The 27,209-nt window shown below is 35.6% G+C and overlaps 1 pseudogene; it reads right to left on the minus strand.

Annotated features, from left to right (window-relative positions):
* Nucleotides 1-16,311: 16,311 nt before the first annotated feature.
* On the minus strand, nucleotides 16,312-24,155 carry LOC111830901 (annotated as a pseudogene).
* Nucleotides 24,156-27,209: the final 3,054 nt, after the last annotated feature.

Consider the following 27,209-nt stretch of genomic DNA (forward strand, 5'->3'; position numbering starts at 1 on the left):
TGAAAAATATCAAAGACTTGTTGTTTGGTTTTACTAAGTACTTAGGTTGTTGACTGAGCTAAATTGGATGTCTATTTACTAGTTCATTGATGATTGAGTTTTCATTGTCTTTCTAGTTCATTGATCATTGAGTTTTCATTGTCTTTCTAGTTCATTGATATTTGCTGTAGTTTGTTTAGAAATGTGTTGTTTCTGATATGTTTAGGGTTAGTAACATAAAATACATTTGTAGTAGCTAGTTTTAGAAACTGATTTTGTCACATTTGAACCACTTTTGAACTTGTAAATATATCTGTTTTCTGAGAATTGAAGTGTCATAACTTCTGATTAGACTTGGTAATACTTTCTCACCTATTTCTAAAACTTTAAAACTTTAAAACTTTCTCACTTTCTCACCTAATAAACAACCAAACCAGCCATAACTATACTATGTACTTGCAAAACCTTTATCACCTAATAAACAAACCAGCCTTAACTCATCTATTCTCCACCATTTTCATTCTATTCTCCACCATTATCAACAAGTCGTCTTCGGTAACATCTCAAACTAGCAATTCTCTCTTTCATCATTCCCTTCTCGATTGTTTTGATATGGATCCTTACAATCCATTTCATCAGTCATCAAGTTATCTTGATCATCAGTCATCAAGCTATCTTCATCTTCTTCAGAGTCAACAAGAAGGTCAAAACCAGGAAAACTCTTCTTATGAGAGTTTTCCTCATGCCTTCAATCTAGCTTCAGACCACAATATCTCCTTTGTATGTTTCTGTCTTTAATCTACTATCTTGTAATCTAATATATGTTCTGCTCATGGGTTGTGTTAATATCTGTTCTGCTCATTGCTTTGTTGTCATACCTGTTGTAAGATTGATTTGTTTGCATGGTCATTATGATATGGTTTGCTTGGTCATTCTGATATAAGTTTGCTTGGTCATTCTGATGTAAGATTGCTTGGTCATTTTGATATAAGTTTGCTTGGTCATTATGATATGAGATTGTATTCTTGTATGTTCGATATGAGATTGGTTGGTGATCTGATATGAGATTGTATCCTTGTAAGTTTGATATGAGTTTGTTTGCTTGGTCATTCTAATCTGATAATGAGTGTGTTCCTGTTCTGTGAGGTTTCAACACATATGGGGCACGACTATAGCTATTCACAGCCGGATTCATCAGAGGAGTATGATGTGCAAGAGGATAGTGCAGACAAGGAAAGAGATGCTTTAATCCGGATGGATGAAAGTGAAAGTAGTTTGATGATTCAAAGGGCGATTCTCATGGATGAAGAAGAGACTAGATTCATATTGGCTCAGAATAGTCAATACCCTCCTCAACCCGAGGTTGAGTTTGGTATTCTTAAAGTGTGCTATTGTGGTGGTGTACCGATCCTATCCACTGCCTACAACAACAATGCTAGAGGAAGAATGTAAGTGTGCCCATACCCTTCTGATATTTTACAACTTCTGATATTTTTGAGCTTATGTAATAGTTTGAAATGGGTTTTCGCAGGTTCTTTACATGTAACAATGTGGAAGATGGAGAGATGCACATCCACAAATGGTGGGAAGAAGCTGTGATGGAGGAGATGAGAGATAAGATAGATTGTTAGAAGTTCTATCTTCTCAGGTTGATAGTTTAAACTATCTTTCTGAAACTGAGAGTGAGGATAAGATAGTTAAGTAAGAGAAAGTTGTAGGAGATCTAGTAGAGAACATCAATAGGTATAGAAATGGGTTTCATTTGGTTATTGGTGTTATGGGTTTTCTTGCTTTACTACTAGCTTCCTTTGTGTACTGGTGTAATGGCTTAAACGGCTGAGACAGAGACACTATTGTGTATGTTGTAAACAGACCGTGTGTTGGCCATTCCTTGTTTGATGTATGTTGTGTTTGTCACGAGATGAGATTATATTTTTGTCTTAAATTTTTTGTGACAAGAAAGTGATTTCATTCTTGTCTTAAACTTGTTGTGTTTGTCATTTTGCATTTATATGATTCTTGTGTATTACTTGTTGTGTTTACCACAAGAATATGATTTTATTCTTGTCTCAAACCTGTTGTCTGGGTCAGAATATTTTTCCACCATACATTTTAACTATATATATGCAAGTCAGTAGAGAAGCCATTACCCACAACTTCAACTAAATTTCATAATATCATTTTACAAAGGTTTTTTTCTTCCTACGACTTTTACTCTTGTTCTTAATAACACCTTCTTAATAAGACTTCGTCAAAGATTTTTTTTTCTTTTTATTCCCTTCTACTCTTCTTCTTCATACAAACATGGCATCATTTTCAAATCATTTTCACTACCATAAAGATGAAGATGATCCGTTTGATGCGTATTATCAAAATTTTCAAGAAAATTTAAATCTCTTGCAAAAACCGATCGAGCCAAAAAAAAGAGTTTTCATAGAGAGAAACCGTGAAGATGGGCACAATAAGCTTTGGAATGATTATTTTAGTGACACTCCAACATACCCGCACAATTTATTCCGTCGACGTTTTCGAATGAACAAACCATTGTTCATGCGTATTGTGCACCGTCTTTCTACAGAAATCCAATATTTTCAACAAACCCAAGATGCGGCCGGACGCGCTAGTCTTTCACCAATACAAAAATGCACTGCAGCTATTCGTCAATTGGCATATGGTAGTGCTTGTGACACGGTCGACGAGTATGTACGAATTGGTGCCTCCACAGCTCAAAAATGCTTGCACGAGTTTACCGCTGCAATACTTCAATTGTTTGGCGATGAATACTTAAGACGTCCCACCCAGGAAGAACTACAAAGACTACTCCATCAAAATGAACAACGTGGATTTCCGGGGATGATTGGGAGCATTGACTGTATGCATTGGGTTTGAAGAATTGTCCCACAGCTTGGACGGTTGTGTATTCACGAGAAACCGGAACACCTACTATTGTGTTGGAAGCGCTAGCTTCGTATGACTTATTGATTTGTCATGCCATTTTTGGAGCTCCAGGTACTATGAACGACCTTAATATTCTTGATCGTTCTAATGTTTTTGATGACATTATAAACGGTCAAGCACCGGAGGTCAATTTCTTTGTCAACGGAAAGGAGTACAATTTGGCGTACTATCTCACTTATGGTATTTATCCGAAATGGGCCACTTTTATTCAATCTATCCGACTTTCACAAGGTATGAAAAATTCACTCTTCTCTAAAAAACAAGAAGTTGTGCAGAAAGATGTTGAGCGTGCCTTTGGAGTTTTGCAAGCTAGGTTTGCCATTGTTAAAAATCCTTCTCCTTTATGGGATAAAAAACAAATGGCAAATGTTAGAAAGCATGCATAATACTCCATAATATGATTGTCGAAGATGAACAACATACATACAATGTCCGTAACATTTCTGAATTGCAGCACGGAGAAGATGTCGATCAAACATATACTGTTGGTACCGCCGGTGTGGGTTCAAATATAGGCACAACGATTACTCGTCGAACAAGAGTTCGGGATAAGCAAGCACATGAAAAACGAAAACATGATTTGATAGAACATATTTGGACTAATTTTGGACATCTTCAAGATTATGAAAATTAAGTTTTACATTTCTATGAATTCAACATATTGTACTTTATATCGTTCTATGGTTTATGTTTTATATTTATAATGTGATGTAGTATTTTTTTTCCATCTTACTCTTTTTTTGTAATTTTGTAATTTTATAATGTTTAATATTAATCAATATTTTTTTTCCTTTTATAATGCAATAAATAAATATTTAATTAAAAAATATGATATTTATAATTGTGGGACAAAAAATCAAAATACACCAATGCTCAACCTTCAAAATAAATCAGTTGTCCTAAATGTAAAATATACTTAAAAAATTAATGGGACAATGAAATGGGACGAACCAATGCTTATGCTCTTAGACAATGGGCATTGGTGATCCTCCACCTAGTCCCCCCAAAAAAAGAAAAAATAGAAAAGAAAAAAGAAAAAAAATCCACGGGACGTACGTTATATAGGTACGTCCTTCTTCTTCTTTTTCACTATTCGCAGGCCCACTGACATGTTGCGGCCCGCAATTAGTTACCTCATACTTGTTTTTTTTTTTAAAAAAAAAAAATTTCCTCAGACAAAAAATTGTCCTACCGCTGCACATGCCCTTAAGAGCAACTGCATTGGCGTTAATAAGCAAAGTCCCATTCATTTTTTTGGTTAAATTAAATCATTAATACGTTTAATGTGAGTACGTTTCTGAAATCGGGACCAATATGAGTCGTCCCTCGAGCCAGGTGGCAGTTGATGATTGGAGGTGTGAGTTAGTGGAGAAGAAAAATGTTGAGATCTTTGGTTTCTCTCTCTCTCTCTCTCTCTCTCTCTCTCTCTCTCTCTCTCTCTCTCGTCTCTCTCTCTCTCTCTCTCTCTCTCTCTCTCTCTCTCTCTCTCTCTCTCTCTCGACTACGGCAGAGACGACCTGGATTCTGAACTTTCTTCGCCGGAAAATCGTTTTCTCTCCACTTCCTCACATTTTATAAACTACTCTTCACTTCCTCACTATTTGTCAACTTTTGTATAACACTTTCTCACAATTTCTCACTTTGGTTTTCAAATTTCTATCTCACGTATTCACTTTTAATTTTTCTCTACCACTTTCTCATATTTTCTTGCAAAAACATAGCATCTTCTTCAAATCATTTTTACTACCAAAGAGATGAGGATGATCCATTTGATGTGTATTATCAAAATTTTCAAAAAAATTATAACCTCTTGTAAGAACCCACCGAGCCAAAGAAACCGTGAAGAAGGCAACAATAATCTTTGGAATGATTATTTTAGTGACACTCCAACATACCGCACAATTTATTCCAGCGACGTTTTCGAATGAACAAGCCATTGTTTATGCGTATTGTGCACCGTCTATCTAACGAAGTCCAATATTTCCAACAAACCCAAGATGCTGCAGGACGGCCTAGCCTTTCACCAATAGAAAAATGTACTGCAGCAATTCGTCAATTGGCATATGGTGGTGCGTGTGACACGGTGGACGAGTATATACGAATTGGAGCTTCAACAGCTCGAAAATGTTTGCAAGAGTTTACCGCTGCAATAATCCTTTTGATTGGCGATGAATACTTAAGACGTTCCACACAAGAAGACCTACAAAGACTACTCCATCAAAATGAACAACATGGATTTCCCGGAATGGTAAGGAGCATTGACTGTATGCATTGGGGCTGGAAGAATTGTTGCACAGCTTGGAAGGACACGTATTCACGATCAACAGGAAAACCTACAATCGTGTTGGAAGCAGTATCTTCGTATGACCTTTGGATTTGGCATGCATTTTTTGGAGCTCCATGTACTATGAACGACCTTAATATTCTAGATTGTTCTAATTTTTTTGATGACATTATAAACGGTCAAGCTCCGTAAGTCAATTTCTTCTTCAACGGAAGGGAGTACAATTTGGCGTACTATCTCACTGATGATATTTATCCGAAATGGGCCACTTTTATTCAATCTATCCGACTTCAACAAGGTATGAAAAATTCACTCTTCTCTAAAAAACAAAAAGCTGTGCGGAAAGATATTGAGCGTGCCTTTGGAGTCTTGCAAGCTGGGTTTGCCGTTATTAAAAATCCTTCTCCTTTATGGGATAAAAATAAAATGGCAAATGTTATGAGAGCATGCATAATACTCCATAATATGATTGTGGAAGATGAACGACATACATACAATCTCCGAAACCTTTCTTAATTTCAACACGGAGAAGATGTCGCTCAAATATATACCGCTGGTACCGCCGGTGTGGGTTTAAATATAGGCACAACGATTACTCGTCGAACAAGAGTTCGTGATAAACAAGCCCATGAACAATTAAAACATGATTTGATAGAGCATATTTGGTCTAATTTTGGATATCTTCAAGATAATGAAGATTACATTTTAAATTTCTATGAATTCAATAAAATGTTGGTTTAATCTTTGTATGGTTTATGTTTTATATTTATAATGTCTTAATTGTATGTTTTCTATCTTAATTCGTTTTTTGTAACTTTGTAGTTTTAAAATGTTTAATATTAATCCAATATTTAATATGTTTTTACTTTTTATAAAAGTAAATTATTTTAATAAACTCAAACTATGATTATTATAATTGTGGGACAAAAAAACATAAATACACCAATGCTCATACATAAAAATTAAACATTTGTCCTACATCCAAAATACACTTAAAATAATAATGGGACCATGATTTGGTCCCAACCAATGCTCATGTCCTAAGTACTCTTAACATATCTCTCTCTTATTTTGATTTTTTAAAATAGATAAAATAGGTTTAGCACTTCAATAAGTACCATTGGGTGAGATGGTCTTAAAGCATCTCCACTCAACAACCACTAATGTGTGCTTAAAATTAAATGCCTGATATAATTATCATTAAACTAATCAAAATCAATCAATTAACACCTTTAAAAAATAGGGAAAATTAGCTAGTCAACCATCATTTGAAAAAGGTTTTTGAAAATACCATTTTCTTGACCACCTTACCGCAAATACCAATTTAAATAGATAAAATAGGTTTAGCACTTCAATAAGTACCATTGGTGGAGATGGTCTTAGAGCATCTCCACTCAAGAAACCACTAATGTGTGCTTAAAATGAAATGCCTAATATAAGTATCATTAAACTAATCAAAATCAATCAATTAACACTTTAAAAAAATAGGGAAAATTAGCTAGTCTACCATCATTTGAATTTTTTTTTTAAATAACCATTTTCTCGACCACCTTAACGAAAATACCATTTTCAAACTATGTTGGACTAGTTTACCTTTCAAAAGCCTTCTGCAAAACGGACAGAGATGGGGCCGACTACAAACATTTATTCCAAAAAAATTTCAAAATATTTCTCACAAAACGAGACAAATATTTTACAGCATTCTCCACTTTTGTTTTCACAAGCACTTCGAAAGCGACGGAATTAGTATTGTCTCAATGATTCTCTCCTACGTTGTTGTTAAAGTTTTTGGTTTCTCTTAATAGATGTCCATTAATTTCTCTATTGTCCATACATGTAGGTGCTCACATGGACGATTTTGTAGAAAGCGACTAGTCAACCCGCCAATCTTGCCTATTTGGCATGTCTACGGTCTCCAACCCTACTCCGACCCGGAATACGGTGGGTGATTCATAAGTTACAACGAGGTTGTTTTTCTATATCCTTAGATCTACTATTTTCTTAACATTTTCTCTTCTAATTTCAGGCCTCGATCATGGAAAGATTTCAATCCTCCAACCCATCTTCTCTAAATCCAAAGAATACCAACCGTGTCAATCATATTGGCGCCGGAAAAATCATTTGATTCAAGGTGAATCGAAGGGTTTTAAAGGATTTGGTTATAATCGCATAGGTTTCGCTGGTTGTCAAAATAGACTATTTATTATGATAATTATTCTTTTTTTTTTATCGTCTTTAAATTTATTAATTATTGCAAATTGTGAGAATTGTTACAAAGATAATCTAACATGGCAATTCCTTCCGACCATATTAGATTCACTATTGACAACACTCCTTTGCTGATCTTGAACGCCTTCTTCTCCATGTAGATGTTAGACACCATCTTCTTCTTCAATAGGCGAACGACTCTAATTGCGCATCACTGGAGATCTCCTGTAAACATATCTCCATTAATCTGCAGTAATATTAATAAATCGCGCTATCTAGGACTCGAACCCCAAACCTTTTGGTGTAGAAACCTTACTAAACCCTTGGTCAACACCATTGCTTGTATATTATTTGGGGATGGGTTGAATGAATGATTATTGTAGGTGTCCGAACTCACTGTGTAATATTTGATTACTCATGACTCCATATTTGTTTGCAGGAAACCTTAGTGGGGTAATTAGGGGAGCTCAAGACATAGGGAACCCGGTGTAGAGTTGTTGCTTTTGAAAAATCTCGTTAAGTTTTGATGTTGTTTTGTTTGAAAGCTTTTAAAACTCAAGGACCCATTATCATTTTCGTTGTTGATGATTTTAAACACGCTTTTCTTATATAATAATAAAGAAGTATGTTTCATATAAAGTATGTGGTTTATGCTGATATTAGCCTTGTCCGGACAAACACAACTCTCGGACTTCGGCGAGGGTTGCAAAGCTTAAGCTGGATGTTCGAGATGGACAGTTCGCCTTCAGACAGACAGGCTGAGAATCCTGATCCCTTTTGGAACCTCTGCCGGATCGACCGGGCGGGCTGTCATCAGTGGCGTTCACGGGTCGTCCGCGGCTTGTCCGGTTGTAGGAACGGTTCAGGGGTGTTACAGTCACGCGTTACCAACTCAGCACTCTAGCAACAGACAGCACAATGTCATGGGTTATCAACAGAAGACTCCAGCAACAACAATCCAGCAACAACAATCCAGCAACACTCCTGCATAATGTCTTGGGATACAACAATCTAGCAACACAACACCAACACAACACTCCAACAACAACATCTCTCTTCACCAAATAACCTTAACAATTACATTAGACAATGTCAGGATATAACATTAGCAAAAAGGACAACTCGTAAAGACATTAACATGCTACTTTGATGAACTGGATGACTGGATTTAGCATTATGCTAAGGAAAAAAACCTATTTCATCAATTGCTTAATCAGCTTCTCTCTGAGTGTGATTTTAGAGGTTGTGAGATCAGCTATATTAAGGAGACTGTCTAGCAATCTCATTCTACATTGCCTATCTTTAGCCTCTTGTTCCTTATCTTTCATGGCTATAATCCTATGTAACTTAACCATAGAACCAGCTTCAAAATCAATAGAGCCTACATGTTTCTTTCATGTCTTCTTGGAAGCTCTAACATCCGGTGGCCTCAGCTCTACAGCTTCATTGGTTGAACTGGATGAGTATGCTCCTTATGCATCCAATTTACTCTTCTTAGAGCTAGAGTCAGATGAATTCCACATCTGATCATGCTTGAGTTCCCTCCAACAATGCTCTGGAGTAAATGACTACTTCATGTCATTCCTGTAAAGCTGGTGTGCAACAGCCATCACATCATCTTCAGATTCATCACTCTTCTTTCTTGCACTAACTTGTGTGTAACACCCACCCCACTTGTTAAATAGTTTTTTTTATCTTACTCCACCTAGGTTTACATTACATATCCCCTCTACTATTTGTACTAGCTCCTCCATCACTTGCTTGGAAGTAGGCTGCAATCCTCTTCCAGAAGCTATCTACCCTTTGCTCATTACCCACAACTGGTTCTTTGCTTGTATTTAACAATGCACTTATATGCTTCATATCCTCTTGGGAACTCCACCTGTTACGAGATTCTTTACCTCCCTCTTCTTCATTATCATCTGTACTAAGCTGAACAATATCTTAGGGACATGCTGAGAAGAGAATTGGGTGCTAAAGTGGATAGGCTGAGAAGAGAATGGGGAGCTAAACCAGTCAACAGTAAGCAAACAAATTCAACTCAAAACGTAAGACAACATAACCAAACAAACACATAACCATTGACTTCACATACTAACCAAACAACCAGATTTGATTCAACAAATTGATACCAAACAAATTAGACCAGTCAATACAAAGCAAACATAAAACATGATTAAGTACATGATGAGATTCAATTGGCAACAAACATTAACCAAACAACCAGATTAGATTCACCAAATTGTAAGCAAAAAAATCAAACCTGTCACGGGTTACAAACCGAACATAACACATTTGTAAAGATTATTCATCTTAAAACACACTTAACCATATTTGATTCAACAAATTGCTACCAAACAAATCAAACCACTCAACAGAAAGCAAACATAACACACAATTAACTGATTCAACTCTCAACACACTTAACACACGCTGAGATTCAACTCAAAGCAAACATTAACCAGATTACATGATTTTATTGAAGTACCAGCACACAATTCACTAGTGTACTCCTAGTGAGTCTACTCCTATATAAGTAGCTCAAAATCTAATAGGTTAACCCTTAGAGGAGAAGATGAACCTTGTGTCTCTGATTCGCTCGCCAGTGGACCTCGTCGTCGCCTTAAAACCATTAGAGGAACCAACCGCCGTCGTTAACGCTCTACGACGTCCTTTGCTGTCAGAACCCAATCGTCATCTACCTTGATATTTCGTCTCTGGCCAGATCCGAACACAAAACGAACTCATACACACGTCTCTATTGGATTGTCGGCGGAAAAATCATTCGATTCAAGGTGAATCGAAGAGTTTCAAAGGATTTGGTAATAATTGCATAGGTTTTGTTGGTTGTCGAAAAGAGAGAGAAGTGAGAGAGTTGTCGAGGAAAAAAAAATGGAGAAAGTTTTGTTTTTTTCCCTTTTAGATTTCCTCTTCAACTAATACCAAACTACCACGTAGCAATGCTACACGGTTCTTTCCGTTGCCGCAAACAACAACATTTCTTCTATGCATGGGCCTTTTCTCACTTTTCATTAATTCTAGGCCCACTATTAACTTATGCAACTCTTTAGATCTCCCCAGTGGAGGTGGTCTTAAGTACTCTTAATGTATCTCTCTCTTCTTTTATTTTTATTTTTATTTTTTAAAATAGATGAAATAGGTTTAGCACTTCAATAAGTACCATTGGTGGAGATGGTCTTAGAGCATTTCCACTTAAGCAACCACGAATGGGTGCTTAAAATTAAATGCCTAATATAAGTATCATTAAGCTAATCAAAATCAGTCAATTAACACCTTTAAACAAATAACCCTTGCACTAGAGAACCTTAATGAAGGGTACTTAATCATAATTATAATATATTGATTTCAAATTTAAATAAATTAATAAATAATTCAAATTAAAAATATAAAAATTAAAATTACATAGACTACACTTAAAAGAAAGAAAAATATTTTACATAATTCAGAAATTAGAAACATATAATACAAAATTGAAAAAATTAAAATTACATATATTACATTTGAAAGAAAGAAACATATTTTACATAATTTATAATTATAATACAAAAATTGAAAAAGAGGTACATAAATTTCAATAGAGTAAACGAGGATCGAGAAAAGAAACGAATCTATTGTTGGGATGCGCCGAAGTTTTGCCAAATATGCTCAACCAAGTCTTTTTTAGACGTTCATATCATGGACGTCATTTCGAATGCCCATCATATTAGTGAGAATCGTTGGCATATCTGTAGAAAACGATAATTAAATTGACCTGAGAAGTTCCGCTTCCTTCTCCTTGATAGAACTCCGTGAGATCGTACAAACCGTATACATGTCGTTCGTCTTCCACAATCATGTTGTGCAATATGATACACAATCTCATTATCTTTCCAATTTTTTTCTTATCCCAAAAAAGTGCGGGATTCTTGAAAATTGCAAAACGAGCTTGCAAGACTCTAAATGCACGATCTACATCTTTTCGACATCATTCTTGACATTGAGTAAAGATTTGTGCTTTTGGACCTTGGGGAAGTGTAATTGATTGAATGAAAGTTTCCCATTTGGGATAGATATCGTCGGTGAGGTAGTACGCCATTTTGTATTGCCGTCCATTGACAATATAGGTAACTCTCGGAGCTCGACCCTCTACTATATCATTAAACAATGGTGAGCGTTCCAAAACATTTATATCATTTAATGTACGTGGTGGTACGAAAAATGCGTGCTAAAATCATAAATCTTGAGATCCCACTGCCTCTAGTACAATTGTTGGTTTTCTAGATCCACGTGAATATTGTCATTTCCATGCCGTTGGAAAATTCGTCCACTCCCAATGCATACAATTTATGCTCCCTACCATTCCGGGAAATCCGCGATGATCTCCAATATTCAATAATCATTGGAGGTCTTCTGCTGTAGGCCTACAAAGGTACTCATCTCCAAAAAAAATTATTACTCTGTCTACAAAAGCTTCAAGGCATTAGTGCGCAGTGGTTTTAGCAAGTCGTAAATACTCATCCATCGCACATCCGTATGCTATCATCCGAATAATTGCCGTCTTTGCACTACAAGAAAACAAGCCGTTTGTGACTCCCGAAAGAGTCCTAAAATGGTCCCGAAATGACCATTTGCGACCATTGTGAGACTATATAAGTTGGTCGCTAAAAAACGGTCGCAAAATATACTAGTCGCAATTACGTCGTAGATTTGCGACTCTTTTGAAACTAATATATATGGTCACATAAAAGCGACGATTTAGAGACATATAATAACAGTCGTATCTTTTGAGATAATGGTCACAATAACGTTGTATATTAGCGACTGTTATGAAACTAATATATGTGGTCGTATATTTTTTGTCGCAAATTAAAGTGGTCACAAAACAGTTGCTAGTTTATGACCAAATGGTGACTCTATAAATTCATGGTTTTACGGACAAACCACAAAAAAAAGAAAATAAAAAATTCATGGTTTTTTTAATTAGTCAAAAATAATTAAATTAAAAGTAATTTTCTTTATTTCTTAAATTGATTACAAACAGTAAACACAAAATATCATGATTTTAATTTTATGATTTAGATTATAAATCAAAATGTTTATTTCAAACAAATAATAAAATTACAAAATGATTCTTTTATCAGATTAATTAATAAAAATAAATAAAATACATATATGGAATTCGATATAGTGAAAAGCATAGTCGACGGCGAGTTTGAGGATCGAGGTGAACAGAAGCTTCGTGTTTGTTGATGCGGTGGTGGTGAAAGGCATAAGCTTCGAGATCTGTTGGTGATGAACAACGACCGAAGCTTCAAGATCTGGTGGTCGGACGCTTCAAGATGCAGTGGTGGTGAACGGCCAAAGGTCAGATATGGTGAACGGTCATAGGTGAGATGTGGTTAGCAGAAGTTTAATAATCTGGGTAAGGAGGTGAGAGAAGACAAAAAAGAAGAAGGAGAAGAAGAATTGTTGAGATGAATGGGTGAGTATTTGTCTTCATGTTTCGTTGAAGAAGAAGAAAAAGAAGAAGAAGAAGAGAAAGGAGAATTAGAAGGAGATGATTTCGTCCGTTAGATCTAATCTATTAACGATGGATATTAAAACAACACTGCTATCCTTGTGTTCATGAATCAGCCAATGAGAAGCTTCACAATTTTTAACTCAATAAAACTTAAATAATCTTTATAACCAATATTATTATTTCATTTTGATTAAAAGAAAGGAAAAAAACCAAACAATTCTCGATTTTATTATTTTTACTCATTTTAAGAATTGGGATTTTAGGATTTGAAACTGATTATATTAGATTTACATTTTAAAATAATCAAATTTAGGCTTAAATTATATTTTTTAGAATTTAAGTTTTTGATGTATACAATATTATTATAAATTCATTTGATTAAAAAATTTAGATTTTTAAATAATCAAATTAAGGCTTAACTTTTACTGTCTTAGAATTTAAATCTTGGATGTACACAATGTTATTAATCATTTAATTAAAACAGAAATAAACCTATAATTATGATAAGTAATCTAATCATTTTATTTTGGTTGCCACTGTTTTGTGACTAAAAGGAAGCAAAATCCTCTTATGGTTTTGTGACCGTCGAGCGTTGGTAAACGGTCGCAAGTTAGTATGTAATTCAGGTGTTAGTCACAAAATGAGTTACACATTCGTTGCAAAACGCTACGGTTTTGTGACAGTTCTTTCTTCGTCACAAAGCAAAATTTTGAATTCCATTTTGATGAAAACTGATAAACCCAAGCACTAATAAGAACTTAAGATGGTATCCTAGAGTATATTCTAACAGTTTAAGAGAATCAAACATTGTTTTTGTTGGATTTTTATGAAAGTTTCACAAAATTACAAACCTTCTTATAAAGTAACATGTAACTCTTTAAATTGATTTACATATTCTGAAATTTTCGTATTTTAATATTCAAATGTAAAGTTTCTAAAATGTTTTTGTGATTGATTATGATCATATCAACGTAAATACGTAAACACAAGCATGTTTACAATCCTCTTATGGTTTTGTGACTGTCGAGCGTTGGTAAACGGTCGCAAGTTAGTATCTAATTCATGTGTTAGTCGCAAAATTCGTTACACATTTGTTGCAAATCGTTACGGTTTTGTGACAGTTTTCTCTTAGTCACAAAGCAAAACTTTGAATTCTATACATTTTAATCCAAACTGATGAACCTAAGCACTAATAAGAACTTAAGATGGTATCCTAGAGTATATTCTAACAGTTTAAGAGTATCAAACATTGTTTTAGTAGGTTTTTTTAAAAAATTTCACAAAACTACAAACCTTCTTATAAAGTAACATGTAACTCTTTAAATTGATTTACATATTTTGAAATTTTCGTATTTTAATATCCAAATGTAAAGTTTTTAAAATGGTTTTGTGATTGATTTTGTTCATATCAACGTAAATACGTAAACACAAGCATGTTTACAATCCTCTTATGGTTTTGTGACCGTCGAGCGTTGGTAAACGGTCGCAAGTTAGTATCTAATTCAGGTGTTAGTCGCAAAATTCGTTACACATTCGTCGCCAATTGTTACGGTTTTGTGACAGTTTTCTCTTAGTCACAAAGCAAAATTTTGAATTCTATACATTTTGATCCAGACTGATGAACCCAAGCACTTATAAAAACTTATGATGTTATTCTAGAGTATATTGTAACAGTTTAAGAGTCTCAAACATTGTTTTAGTAGTTTTTTAATGAAATTTTCACAAATTTACACTTTAAATTGATTTAGATCTTCTGAACATTTATATGCATATAACACAAATAAAAATAATCTTAATCTTGAGTATTATAACAAAAATATAAACAATTTTGTGACCAAAATATTGTTGCAAATAAGACGCGAATTTGCTACTCTTCGTTCTTACTACAAGTCTAGTTACTTACTAGTCTCAAATTGCTACTATTTTGCGACCGTATAGATTTGTTACACCATCGTAGGTTAAACGTCGTACATAAGAGACGCGTTACCGACTAATTGCTGTCGTCGCAAGTTGGCGACGATTTTGCTTCGATTATTTGTGTAGTCTGTAAAGTGTCTCAGATAAGTTGCAAAACGGTCGCTTATATTTGCGACTAAAATAAGTGTCACAACGTTTGGTCCCAAAATGCAGGTTTTCTTGTAGTGTTGGATGAAGTACGGGACTCCATTCTCCATAGTATTAACAATATGCATGAATAACGGGTTATTCATTCTAGACCGCCAGCGGAACATAGCGTTAGTGTAAGTTGGAGATTCACTAAAGTAATCGTTCCATAACCGAATGTGGCCTCCTTCCCGGTCTCTATTAACGTAAGTTCTTCTGAATACTGGAGATGGTAGATCATCCGTATGAGTGTACTGGTGTTGGATCTCCTCCACAATGCTTTCAACTTCTTCCTCTACCATATCGTCAACCTCTTAATCATAACTGGAATTTGACATCTTGTTTTGGTGTAAAGCTTATCACGGTTTGAGATGTTGATTTAATACTTTTTGGCACTTGGGTAATGATTTTGGGTTTTGAAATAATGTGTCTTTTTACTTGTAATTATAAAAAACGGAGAGAAGAAATATTTTTACAAAATAGAAATGAGAATGTGAAAACAAAATTTTGACATAAGAAAATATTACAGACCCAATTTCTGGAGTAAAGATTACAAAGAGACTCGATTTGTGGAATTTAAAGTGAAAGAAAGGCTGAGAATGAGAGGATTGAGTACAACATGGGCAATATATAGAACAAACAGACCTACAACACACAAAAATAGACAAAGCACTTCACGGCTTACTTGTATCCACTCCACGGGTTACCAAAATAGCTACACAAGACACAAAAATAGCTTCACAAGACAATCTTTGATAAGAATCTCCCTAGGATTCGGCACTCTTAAGTTGAGCAAGGATAGATTTGGCTAGAAAGCCGTGGTGCGGAATAGAAGTTGAATGATCGATGGATATCACAAGAAGCTTGCGGAATAGCTTCACGATACCGAACTTAGATCCTTTGGATATACGCACCAAAGAAGCTAAGGGTTTTGCTGGATATACGTACACACCAACAAGAGGATCGATGGATATACACACCAACGAAAAGATCTCCTTAGAGAAATAAAAGGTTTTGATAAAAAGAAAGGTTGAGTTCTCGAAGAGTTTACAAAGGAGGTTTATAAAAAAGAGAAAGAACAAGCCTTGGAACAAGTTACAAGGCTGATCTCAAAAATACAAAGTAATAAATTAAAAATTTGAAATTTAAAAGATAGATTGACCCTCTTCCTCTTCTTGGACGTGGCTCCTTAAGTGCATAAAAAGCATTGGGCTTTTGATTCAACAAATGGGCAATGGTGAACTGAAACATCTGCCTTATTAAAAACCTTGTCAAGAAAACCCAGTGGGACAAAACTTGACAAGGGAAAAAGAGTACAACCATGACACTTTTCCCATTGTTGAATTACTTAGCTTGGATCAAAACCAAAGTGGTTTGACAAGCTTTTCCTTCATACTTGATGTCTTGATCGTGTTGGCTCCAGATCTGATTAAGTAATCCTCCAACAGCTTCCTTAAACAGTTTAGTTCTTGAACGAGTCACTGGACCACTTGTGTCACAAGAGCATCCTCGGCTACATGCTTATCCTCCTCTCCGAGCTGCTTCTCCTCAGCTACGAGCTTAGCTTCTTCAAGTTCCATCTCCGGTTCATGCTCCAACTCCTTAGTGCTATCCATGATCATATCACCCCCTCCCTCTTGAAAAGGATTTGACCTCAAATCAGTTTCATCTTTTTTTGTATTTGATGACATATGGAAATGTCTCAATGAACTCAACCCACCTAGCGTGTCTTTTGTTAAGTTTTTGTTGGCCTTTCAAGTGCCTAAGCGACTCATGATCAGTATGAATGACGAATTCTTTAGGCCACAAGTAGTGTTAACATGTTTGGAGAGCTCGGACCAAGGCGTACAGCTCCTTGTCATACGCTGGATAATTCAGTGTCGCTCCTCCAAGTTTCTCGCTGAAATAGACAATAGGCTTTTTATCTTGCATTAGAACAGCTCCAATACCTATACCTGAGGCATCACACTCAATTTCAACCTTAATCGCCTTAGCTTTCTCCTTGTCAACCTTAATTCCATCTGCACTCACAACAAAGCCTAGAAACACAAGATTATCGGTGCAAAATGTGCACTTCTTTAGGTTGGCATAGAGATTTTCCTTTCTAAGGACATTCAAAACAGATTCTAAATGTTCTATATGCTCAATTAAGCTTTTGATGTAGACTAAGATGTCATCAAAGTAAACTACAACAAATATTCCAATATAAGCTCTTAGAATATGATTCATTAACCTCATAAATGTACTAGGTGCATTTGTCAACCCAAAAGGCATAACTAACCACTCTTATAACCCATGCTTAGTTTAAATGCAGTTTTCCATTCATCCCCTTCTTTCATCCTAATTGGATGATATCCACTTTTAAGATCAATTTTAGAAAATATGTTAGAACCATGCAATTCATCAAGCATATCATCTAATCTAGGGATAGGGTGTCGACACTTCACTGTTATGTTTTTGATGGCTCGGCAATCAACACACATGCGCCAACTACCATCTTTCTTAGGCACAAGCAAGACCAAAACAACACAGGGACTCATGCTCTCTCTAATGTGTCCTTTCTCCATGAGCTCGTCCACTTGTCTTTGTAGCTCTTTTGTCTCCATCGGATTGGTTCTATAGGCTGGTCGGTTTGAAAGTGAAGCTCCGGGTACAAAATCGATTTGGTGCTCAATTCCACGGTTGGGTGGTAGACCTTTCGGATTATCCTCTGGAAATACATCCTCAAATTCCTGCAAAAGGTTAGTCATCTCACTTGGCAGCACCGGTGCAAGGTTAGCTAAATTCGTAAGAGCTTCTTTAAATATAAATAAAAGCATTGGTTGATCAGAACTCAAAGCTTGCTTAACCTCACTAGCCTTTGCAAAGAAACTTGGTTGCTTGGTAGTTCGTTCTTCTTTTTGTTTTAGATGCATTTGGTCGAGATAAACCTCATGTGGAGTCATCGGGTCCTAAAAAGTTTTTCTGCCTTTGTGCTCAAAGGAATAGCGATTGTTGTAACCATTATGCATCACCCTTCGATCAGATTGCCATGGTCTCCCGAGAACAATATGCCCAACTTCCATTGGTAACACATCACACAAAATCTCATCCTCATATTTGCCGATGACAATGGGGACAACCACTTGATTTTTAACCTTCATTTCTCCACTATCATTAAGCCATTGAAGTTTATACGGCCTTGGAGGCTTCTTTACACTCAATCCCAGATTCTTGACCATAGTATCACTCTTCACATTGGTACAACTTCCTCCATCAATGATGAGGCTACAAATTTTCCCTTGAACGTGACAACGCGTGTGAAACAAATTTTCTCTTTGGTCTTGCTCCTCGGTCTTAGATTGGATGCTCAAAAATCTTCTAACGACCAATAAATCTCCTTTAGGCAGCAGCTCTACATTCTCTTCCAAAGGTGAATCTAGATTCTCTTCCTCGGATTCTATATCTCCATTCTCTAAAAGAATCATGATTCTCTTGTTGGGGCATTCATTCGCATAATGTCCCTTTCCTTGACTTTTATAACACCTCACATCACGAGTTCTAGAAGTGGAAGCCACTGCTTTACCTTTGTAATCTTGAGTTGTTGCATAAGGTTTGGCTTCTACTTTTGGGCTGGTTGATGACTTGATTTCTTTTGAGTAGCTTGGCCTCTCCTCATCGGGGTAACTTGGCTTACTAGTAGGAAATCCTTGACCGTAGCTAGAACGTTAAGAACTTTTTCTCGTAACTTGCTGCTCAAATAGAATAGCTTTATGCAACATCTCCTCTAGCTCCACATAATGTTGCGTCTCCAATCTGTCTTGAATTTCTCTATTCAAACCCCTAAGAAACCTTGAAATTGTCGCTTCTCTATCTTCTGAAATATCAGCCCGCAACATTAAGGTCTCCATCTCCTTGTAATATTCCTCAGCAGATCGACTTTCTTGTGTGAGTCTCCTTAGCTTAAGGTGCAGCTCACGGTGGTAATAACTAGGAACAAAACGTTTCCTCATGAGAGCTTTCATTTCTGACCAAGACTCCACTGGATATTCTCCATTGCGCCTTCTTGAAGTCACTAGTTGATCCCACCAGCTAAGAGCGTAGTCATAAAATTCAGTAGCAGCAACTCTCACTCTATTGATCTCCGTGTAGTATTGAACATTGAAAACGAACTCTATCTTCTTCTCCCATTCTAAATATGCATCTGGATCATTTTTCCCATGGAATGGTGGAATTTTATGATAGAGTACTCAACTTCAGAGCCTGCTCTGATACCACTTGATAAGAATCTCCCTAGCATTCGGCACTCTTAAGTTGAGGAAGGATAGATTTGGCTAGAGAGCCGTGGTGCGGAATAGAAGTTAAATGGTCGATGGATATCACAAGAAGCTTGCGGAATAGCTTCATGATACCGAGCTTAGATCCTTTGGATATACGCACCAAAGAAGCTAAAGGTTTTGCTGGATATACACACCAACAAGAGGATCGATGGATATACACACCAACGAAAAGATCTCCTTAGAGAAATAAAAGGTTTTGATAAAAAGAAAGGTTGAGTTCTCAAAGAGATTACAAAGGGGGTTTATAAAGAAGAGATCGAAAATACAAAGCAATAAATTAAAAACTTGAAATTTAAAACATAGATTGAACCTCTTCCTCTTCTTGGTCGTCGCTTCTTAAGTGCATATCCTCCTCTGTAAGCTGCTTCTCCTCAGCTACGAGCCTACCTTCTTCAAGTTCCAGCTCTGGTTCATGCTCCAATTCCTTAGTGCTATCCATGATCATATCAAAAGTGCATAAACAGTCTCAAAAATGACTTGATGACTTGATATATAGAACAAACTGACCTACAACTTGACACAAAAATAGACAAAGCACTTCATGGCTTACTTGTATCCACTCCACGGGTTACCAAAACAGCTTCACAAGACACAAAAATAGCTTCACAAGACAATCCACTACTACACACGACACCAAAGTAGCTTCACAATATGTGAGACCCCGGTTTGCGGAGCGGCTTAAATGAATAGATTTGGCCACCTATGTCACAAAGTGCACTTATCTTTTTGTTCAAAGGTCCTGAGAAAACTCCATAGTTAAGCGTGCTGAGAAAACTCCACAGTTAAGCGTGCTTATGCTGGAGTAATCAAAGGATGGGTGACCTTTCGGGAAGGGGTTGTTGGAACTGTGTGAGTGAGACCAAAACACAGGGAAAGATCATGTGGTGATTTGTAGGGTTGGTAAACAAGTATTTACGCCTCCTGGACGTAGCAAACCGTCCGTTAGCTATTAATGGGTTCATGGGCATATTGAGAGGACGTGAGGCCCATTAAGAAAGGTGGGCTCATGGGCCGGTGGTGAACATGGGGCCAACTGGAGAGATGGCGGTCGGGGCGTTACACAAGACACCAAAACACCTTCACATCACACCAGTCCATGACAATCCACAGTTTCAGAAGACACCAAAACAACTTTACACCAATCCATGACAATCCAGATTCACAAGTGTTACTCCAAGACAAAACCTGAAACAAAACAAACCAAAACTCAGAGTAATGAGAAAAAAGCACAAAACCATCCTCAACACAATTACATTAATCACATATTAGGCTATAACATTATTAGCACAAAATATGCAACACAAGTTTAGAAGTCACATTTCAGGATATAACATAATGAGCTTCTATGAAAAAAGAGAATATAACCTAAGTGTCATATTTCACGATATAACATATATGAAAGAACAGAATGATAACCCTAAGTGTCACTCAACATTTGGTCAGTTAGCTTATCTCTGTGTATGACCTGAGCTGCAGTTAGGTCATCCTTGTTAAGGAGACTTTGTAGCACTTTCCTTTTGCCTTGCCTTTCTTCAGCCACTTGTCCCTTATCCTTCGTGGCTATTATCTTATCAAGCTAAACCTTTCCACTATCCTCAACATCATTACTTATTGCAGGTGTCTTCCCTTTCTTCTTGGAAGCTTTAACACCCAGAGGCCTCATCTCAACTCCATCATTGGTTGAACTAGATGACTAAGCTCCTTTTGCATCAAGCTTACTCCTTTTAGAGCTACAGTCTGGCGTGTTCTATTTCTGATCATGCTTGAGTTCCCTCCAACAATGCCCTAGATTAAATGCTTTCTTCATGTCATTCTTGTAAAGTTGGTGTGCCAAAGACAAGACATCATCTTCAGATTCTCCGCTCTTTTTTCTTGTAGTCGCTTGTGTGTAACATCCAACCCACTTGTTAACGTCTTTGTTTATCTTGCTCCACCTAGCCTTAAATTGCATAGGCCCTCTAGTGGATGCTCCCTCACTTGCTTGGAAATAGGCTGCAATCCGCTTCTAGAAGCAATCAACCCTATGTTCATTACCCACAACAAGGTCCTTGCTACTATTTAACTAGACACTTATGAGCTTCACATCCTCCTGGTTAGTTCACATGATCCTACTTCCTTTACCTCTCTCTGCTTCATTCTCATATCCATTAAGCTGAATACACTCTTCAGGGACAGATGGGCTGAAAAAGTGGAGAGGCTGAGAAGAGAAAGGGGAGCTAAACTGGACAGTCTGAGAAGTGATATAATTATGGGAAGTTTCAAGAGATGTCGTCATTGTTCTATGTGTATCATCTTAACCACGTGGAATTTATGCACGAAACGACTTGGAGAAGATGCTCAGCTCAACTACAGAGTTGAATGAGTTATTGAGACGAATGAGTTATTGACTTTACAAATCAGGTGTTCCCCAGTTTATCCGATTAAGATATGAGTCCATTCCACGAAGAATTCCAAACGGGCCAGAATGAATTAAGCTACAAACCAAAGTTGTTCTACAATCTTGGTCTATGAGAGAAGCCCAACTAGATGGATTGAGCCCAAAAAGAATGAAGAAAGAGTAATTTTCGTCCATAGCAAAATAGCATTTAATTCTTTCGATTTATCTCTCTTACATGCACTTTAGAGTTTAAATTTCATCTTCCTAGATGCTCTGCATGTTGAGCTAATATTATAGACGTTTTTGATGTATTTCTCCTCTATATAATGAGGTTATCTCATGAATAATAAGATAATCTTTTTTGATATTTTTGAAACCTTTGAGAGTGTTTATCATTTTTCGCCAATGGTGTGTAATATCCATTGGTTTGGTTAATGGTGTGTAATATCCATTGATCAATGCATGATCCGTCTCTGTGTGTCATATCCAGGGCGTCTTGTCGAGAGTGATTCTCATTGTCCCCTTTAAATTTGTCTTAGTGTGTCATATCTAAGGGATTCAAGTTCGGTAAATCAAGAGTCTTCTACAGCTCTTGTGCGACCATTCGCTCAACCATCCTTGCTCTTTGTGGCTTTACCGTCCGTTGAACCTAAGGAATATCTTTCACTGGTTAGGCTGAGAGGTGTTAAAATGGTTAGGCTGAGAGGTTTGTGTGGAATTTGAAAGAAGATGATTTTTAGAAGTGTTAGAATGTTGTTGAGAATTGAACATGTCCATAAAATTAGGAGGAGCAAAACTGAAAGGGTTTCTTGAACTCATTACTGGTGTTTTAGAGAAAGATAAAATGAGAAGAGTTAATATTGAGCCAAAGATAATCTGCAAGGGTTTCAATGAGTGTATTACTTTGGTTTATAAAGACCTAAATCTTTGTTTATACATAGAAAGATACAGTATAATCGTGTATCTCTCTTGATTAGACAACACAATAAGCTCTTTCTAGTTAACTTAGACACAATATAAACAAAGCTTAACAAACGTTTGTAATGACTATAACATAAAAGATAAACTAGTGTGATTTGCAAACATCAAGCATCTATACACTTTTCAGAGAGTAGACAGTACAAACAGTGTGATTTGCAACCATCAAGCATATATACCCTTTTTATTAAAGCCAACACTATTTTCAAAAGCAATAATATAGAGAATAAATTTTTCTTTTTTTTAACAACCAATCACTTTTCCAGTTGCATCAAATTTTCCTTTCACTTTCAGACTACCTACTCAAGAAATCACTTTTCCAAACTCCATAAAGTTTTAACCAACAGACAACTACATTATCCTAACCAACCAGTTCAATTAAAATAAATGCATACCTGTTGGAGTAAGAACCAGTCAAGGCTGTTTCCACGTCAACCTCTCTTCACCCAAAGGACCTCCTTGTCCACAAGCTCCACCTTCACCACCAGTTGATGAATACCCCGCACAGAAGAAGATAAACCAGTCAATACAAATACTTTGAAAGAAAAGGGTTCCAATTAGTTCATAAAATGAATGTAAAAGCATACTCAAATGATAACTGCTTTTCAATGTAACTACAACAGTTCAATTACAAGACCAATGTAGGTTTCAATCACACATTTCATTTCACTAACTTTGTATTTAAACTGATGAGGATGATGATGATGAAGCTGAAACCAACACAAAATTCTTATCTCAACTGGCTCAAACTCCACAACACAATTTAAGTAAGCTATTACAGAAGTTTCATAAACCTATTTCACTAACCATAATTACACAAAGAGAATAAAGACATCACCTTTAGCAGAACCAGTCAGTTGAGAACCAGTCACTTCGTGTTTACTCCTTAGTTCCTCCTCTGAAATTTGTTGACCACGAAACTTCCATCTCTACAAAACAAACGGGCACAACACATTACTTAATTGAAAAACTCATATATGAAATTGGTAATCTTTGGTTCTTAACCTAGCCTCTGAGATTAAGCCTAAACCCTAGATCCCAATATACTCAGATTGTTAACCCTATCACTCATACAGATTGAGTACATTCACAATCTGACTAAAAACCCTAACATTTCATAGCCTCAGGTGATGAATTACAAGGACATGCAGAACTTTGGAGATGAGAAGACTAACCTTGTCTGTCGGATTCGCTCACCGGTTTACCTCGTTGTTCCCTTAATTCCATTAGAGGAACCTTGCAAAATCGTTTTCACACGCCGTCAGAACTGAATCGTCACATCGATCAGATTTTCGATTTCAAACTGATTTTAACTCATCTCGATCTCAGAGACGAAGAACTCTCATGTTTTACAACGAATAATCAAACGATGAATGTCAATCATTTGATTTTGCTGGAGTTGAAGCGAATCGCCTCTGATTTCCCCGCACCAGGTCGAGAGAGAGAAGAAATATTTTTGTCGGGGGAAGAAGAAAAAATTGGGGAAAAAATGTTCTATTTTCTCATCAGCAAATCGAATCGTACCACGTAATGGTCCTTATGCGTTTCTTCGGTTACCATAAGCAGAATTGATTCTTCTGTATTTGGGCCCTCTTTAATGTTTCTTCATTAAAGTTAGGCCCACAAAAAACATTAGTACCCCAACAAGCAACACTAGTGGAGAAGCTCTTAAGTCATATTCTTTTAAACGGCTTTTAGAGTATATTTATATTTGAGTCTTGAGTCTTTTTGTCGAGAACTTGTCCGTTTTTTTTATCTTTTTGAGTATTTTCAGTTTGTTAGACTTGTTTGGTGAAAAAACCGTATTTCGGAGAAGAAATGGTCTAAAACACATCAAATGAAAGAGATAATAAAGATCAAGACGACTGGAACACTCATGTAACCAGTCTGTACGATCGTTATACACTTGCACCGGTTGGTAAGATAGATTTTATAAAATTCCTTTTTTCTTAACCAATATGGAGGACGGTACAATGTCAATATGTTGAAACCTGAAGACATGTTAATGTGTGGAAATGGAGAACATGTTTTAACCATGAGGTCCATGACCAGACTGAATGGGCTCTAAGTGCATCATTTGGGTTATACACAAGCCACACCAAAAATACTCATTTATCATCTTGCTCTATGTACAACATATTATTATTATCAACATGGGATCGAGTGGGGAAGAGGAATGAAAACCTTAATACCTTTTGCATCCTTTGTCAAGAATTACTAGGTTACAATTTTTTTGACTAAAATTTTTATTTTTAAATTATATCAGTTAATTTTGTTTTTTCTTGTTTAGTGTTTAAGATTTTGTAACTGTATTTTGATTGTTAATTTTACTACTTAACTCGTGGAACAATTTTTGGTAACTAATTTTTCAAAATTTAAGTTGTATTTGTCTATTAATCTTGTATAGTATTTAAGATTTACAATTGTGATTGTTAATTCTATGATTTAGCCCGTTGAATACTACATGACTATTTGTTAATTATATATAATCGTAACTTAATCAACTTAAATAAATACGTTTAATATTTTAAATAATGAAATGATGATAGCGTAATATCTTTCATTTAACTCATTTTATTTTGGACTTAAATATTTTGTGTGTAGACAACAAGTAAGAAAAATATAAGCATATTTATGTAAACTCAAACCCGTTCAATCAAATTTATGTAAAATGTAAAATATACTAATATTTTAAACATTTTCAGAGTTTAAAATATTAATAATACTTTAACTTTTTATAGAATATATAAAGATTTATAATATATTAAATATTCTATAAAGCTTAAATATTTTTAATATTTGAACCTTTTAAAACTGTCAATACATATATTATTTTTAACTTTTTATAATATTTCGAAACTTTATAAAAGTTTAAAATTTTGAAATTTTTTAATTTTCTCAAATAGAGAATCAGATTAAAGTGAATATAACTTTTAATTTGGATGCTTGAGATATCAAGCTTCCTGCTCATTTGTATTTAGAAACATATTAGTCCTATACATAATGGTTCTAAACCATTGTCTAAATTTTGTTACCCGATGTGGGATGTTATACATACATTTTTCCCTTTATCGATTAAGTACTATACATCCGTTTAAAAAATTCAAATTGCAACATATACGGAAAAAATTGTAATTTTATTATTCATATGTGTTATGTAATAATCTATACTATTATTTAAAGCTGAAGTACCCATTAGATTTACACCAATGGTTTTAATTGAAATAAAATACATGCTTAATCGGGTTTACTCGCGGATCTAATTAAGATTTGGATATTTTAATCGGGTTAAAAGAGTTAATCTCAAGCGTTTATTAATTTGTAGATTAAATCTTAATCGTTCATTTACTTTATCCATAATAAACATGTTTATCATAAATATCTATTTCTTTAATCATTTAAAATCTAAACCGTTTAAATCAAAATCATTAATTTATGGTAGGCAAAATCAGCGGAATATATCCCTATATTAGTAAAATAGGAGTACAAAAAACATAGGTCGGGTCATTTGGGAAAATTAAAACGAAATAACCCGATTAGAACTAATTGGATAGTTTACTAATTGGACTAAACAAAATAGCATTTTTTTTTTGACGTCAACAAAATTGTAACGCCCGTGTTCTGGAAATTAATAGGAGACTTGAGTGTGTATAAGAGAAAAGGGTGGAGTCGGTTTAATTTCGGTTGATTTCCTAAATTGGTCGATTTGTTAATTGAATCAAATGAGGTTTAATTAATGTCGGTTTAGGTAAATCCTGGTTTAATCTGAATTAAACCAAAAACCCTAGTTTTATAAAGAACACTTCTTCTCTCTTTTGTTTTGTCGCTGTTGTTTCTGAGTTTTGAGTTTGAGAAAATGAGAAAGAGAAGTTCACTTGTGAGAAAGAGAGGGTTAGCCTTGCTTTGGTGTATAAGGCAAAAGAAGCATACTCGTCACGTTTTGGTAGAACAGTGTTTCGACGTATCAAATCTTATCGAAAGGTAACGAATTTTGGTACGTTGATTCTCCTTTTTACAGAAGTGAATTCGGATTAAAACACAGTAAGTTATATGCAGTTTGGTGAGACACTTCTTCTCTGTTGCGAACTGGGATCAGCGAAGTTTGTAAGTGCAATCTTGGTTTCATAGTTTCTTTGATCGACACCAAATTTTTTGGGAAGCTTCGGGACGTCTGGTGTTTGCTTTCCACCGAAGGGATTAAGAAGTTAACGGTTGGTTTTTGATTTAGGGCTTCGTTTCTGCGGCTGTAGTTTTTCTGCTACTTCTGTCCATTTTTGGTTCATTGAGATTTTGGTTTGTGTGGATTGTTGTAGGGCATTTTTGTAGAGAAGAGTCTTTCCTGGTTATATTTGTTGTTCAAATCACCATGAGCTTATCTAAGCGATTGGGATTGAGTGACTTGTTTGTGATGATTTGTAGGTGAATTGGAAGTGTTATTGGATGTTTAGCTTGCTGGATAGTTTGTTTATGTTATATATGTGG

Source organism: Capsella rubella, unplaced genomic scaffold, assembly GCF_000375325.1.
Source record: "Capsella rubella cultivar Monte Gargano unplaced genomic scaffold, Caprub1_0 scaffold_4, whole genome shotgun sequence".
NCBI classification, from domain to species: Eukaryota; Viridiplantae; Streptophyta; class Magnoliopsida; order Brassicales; family Brassicaceae; genus Capsella; species Capsella rubella.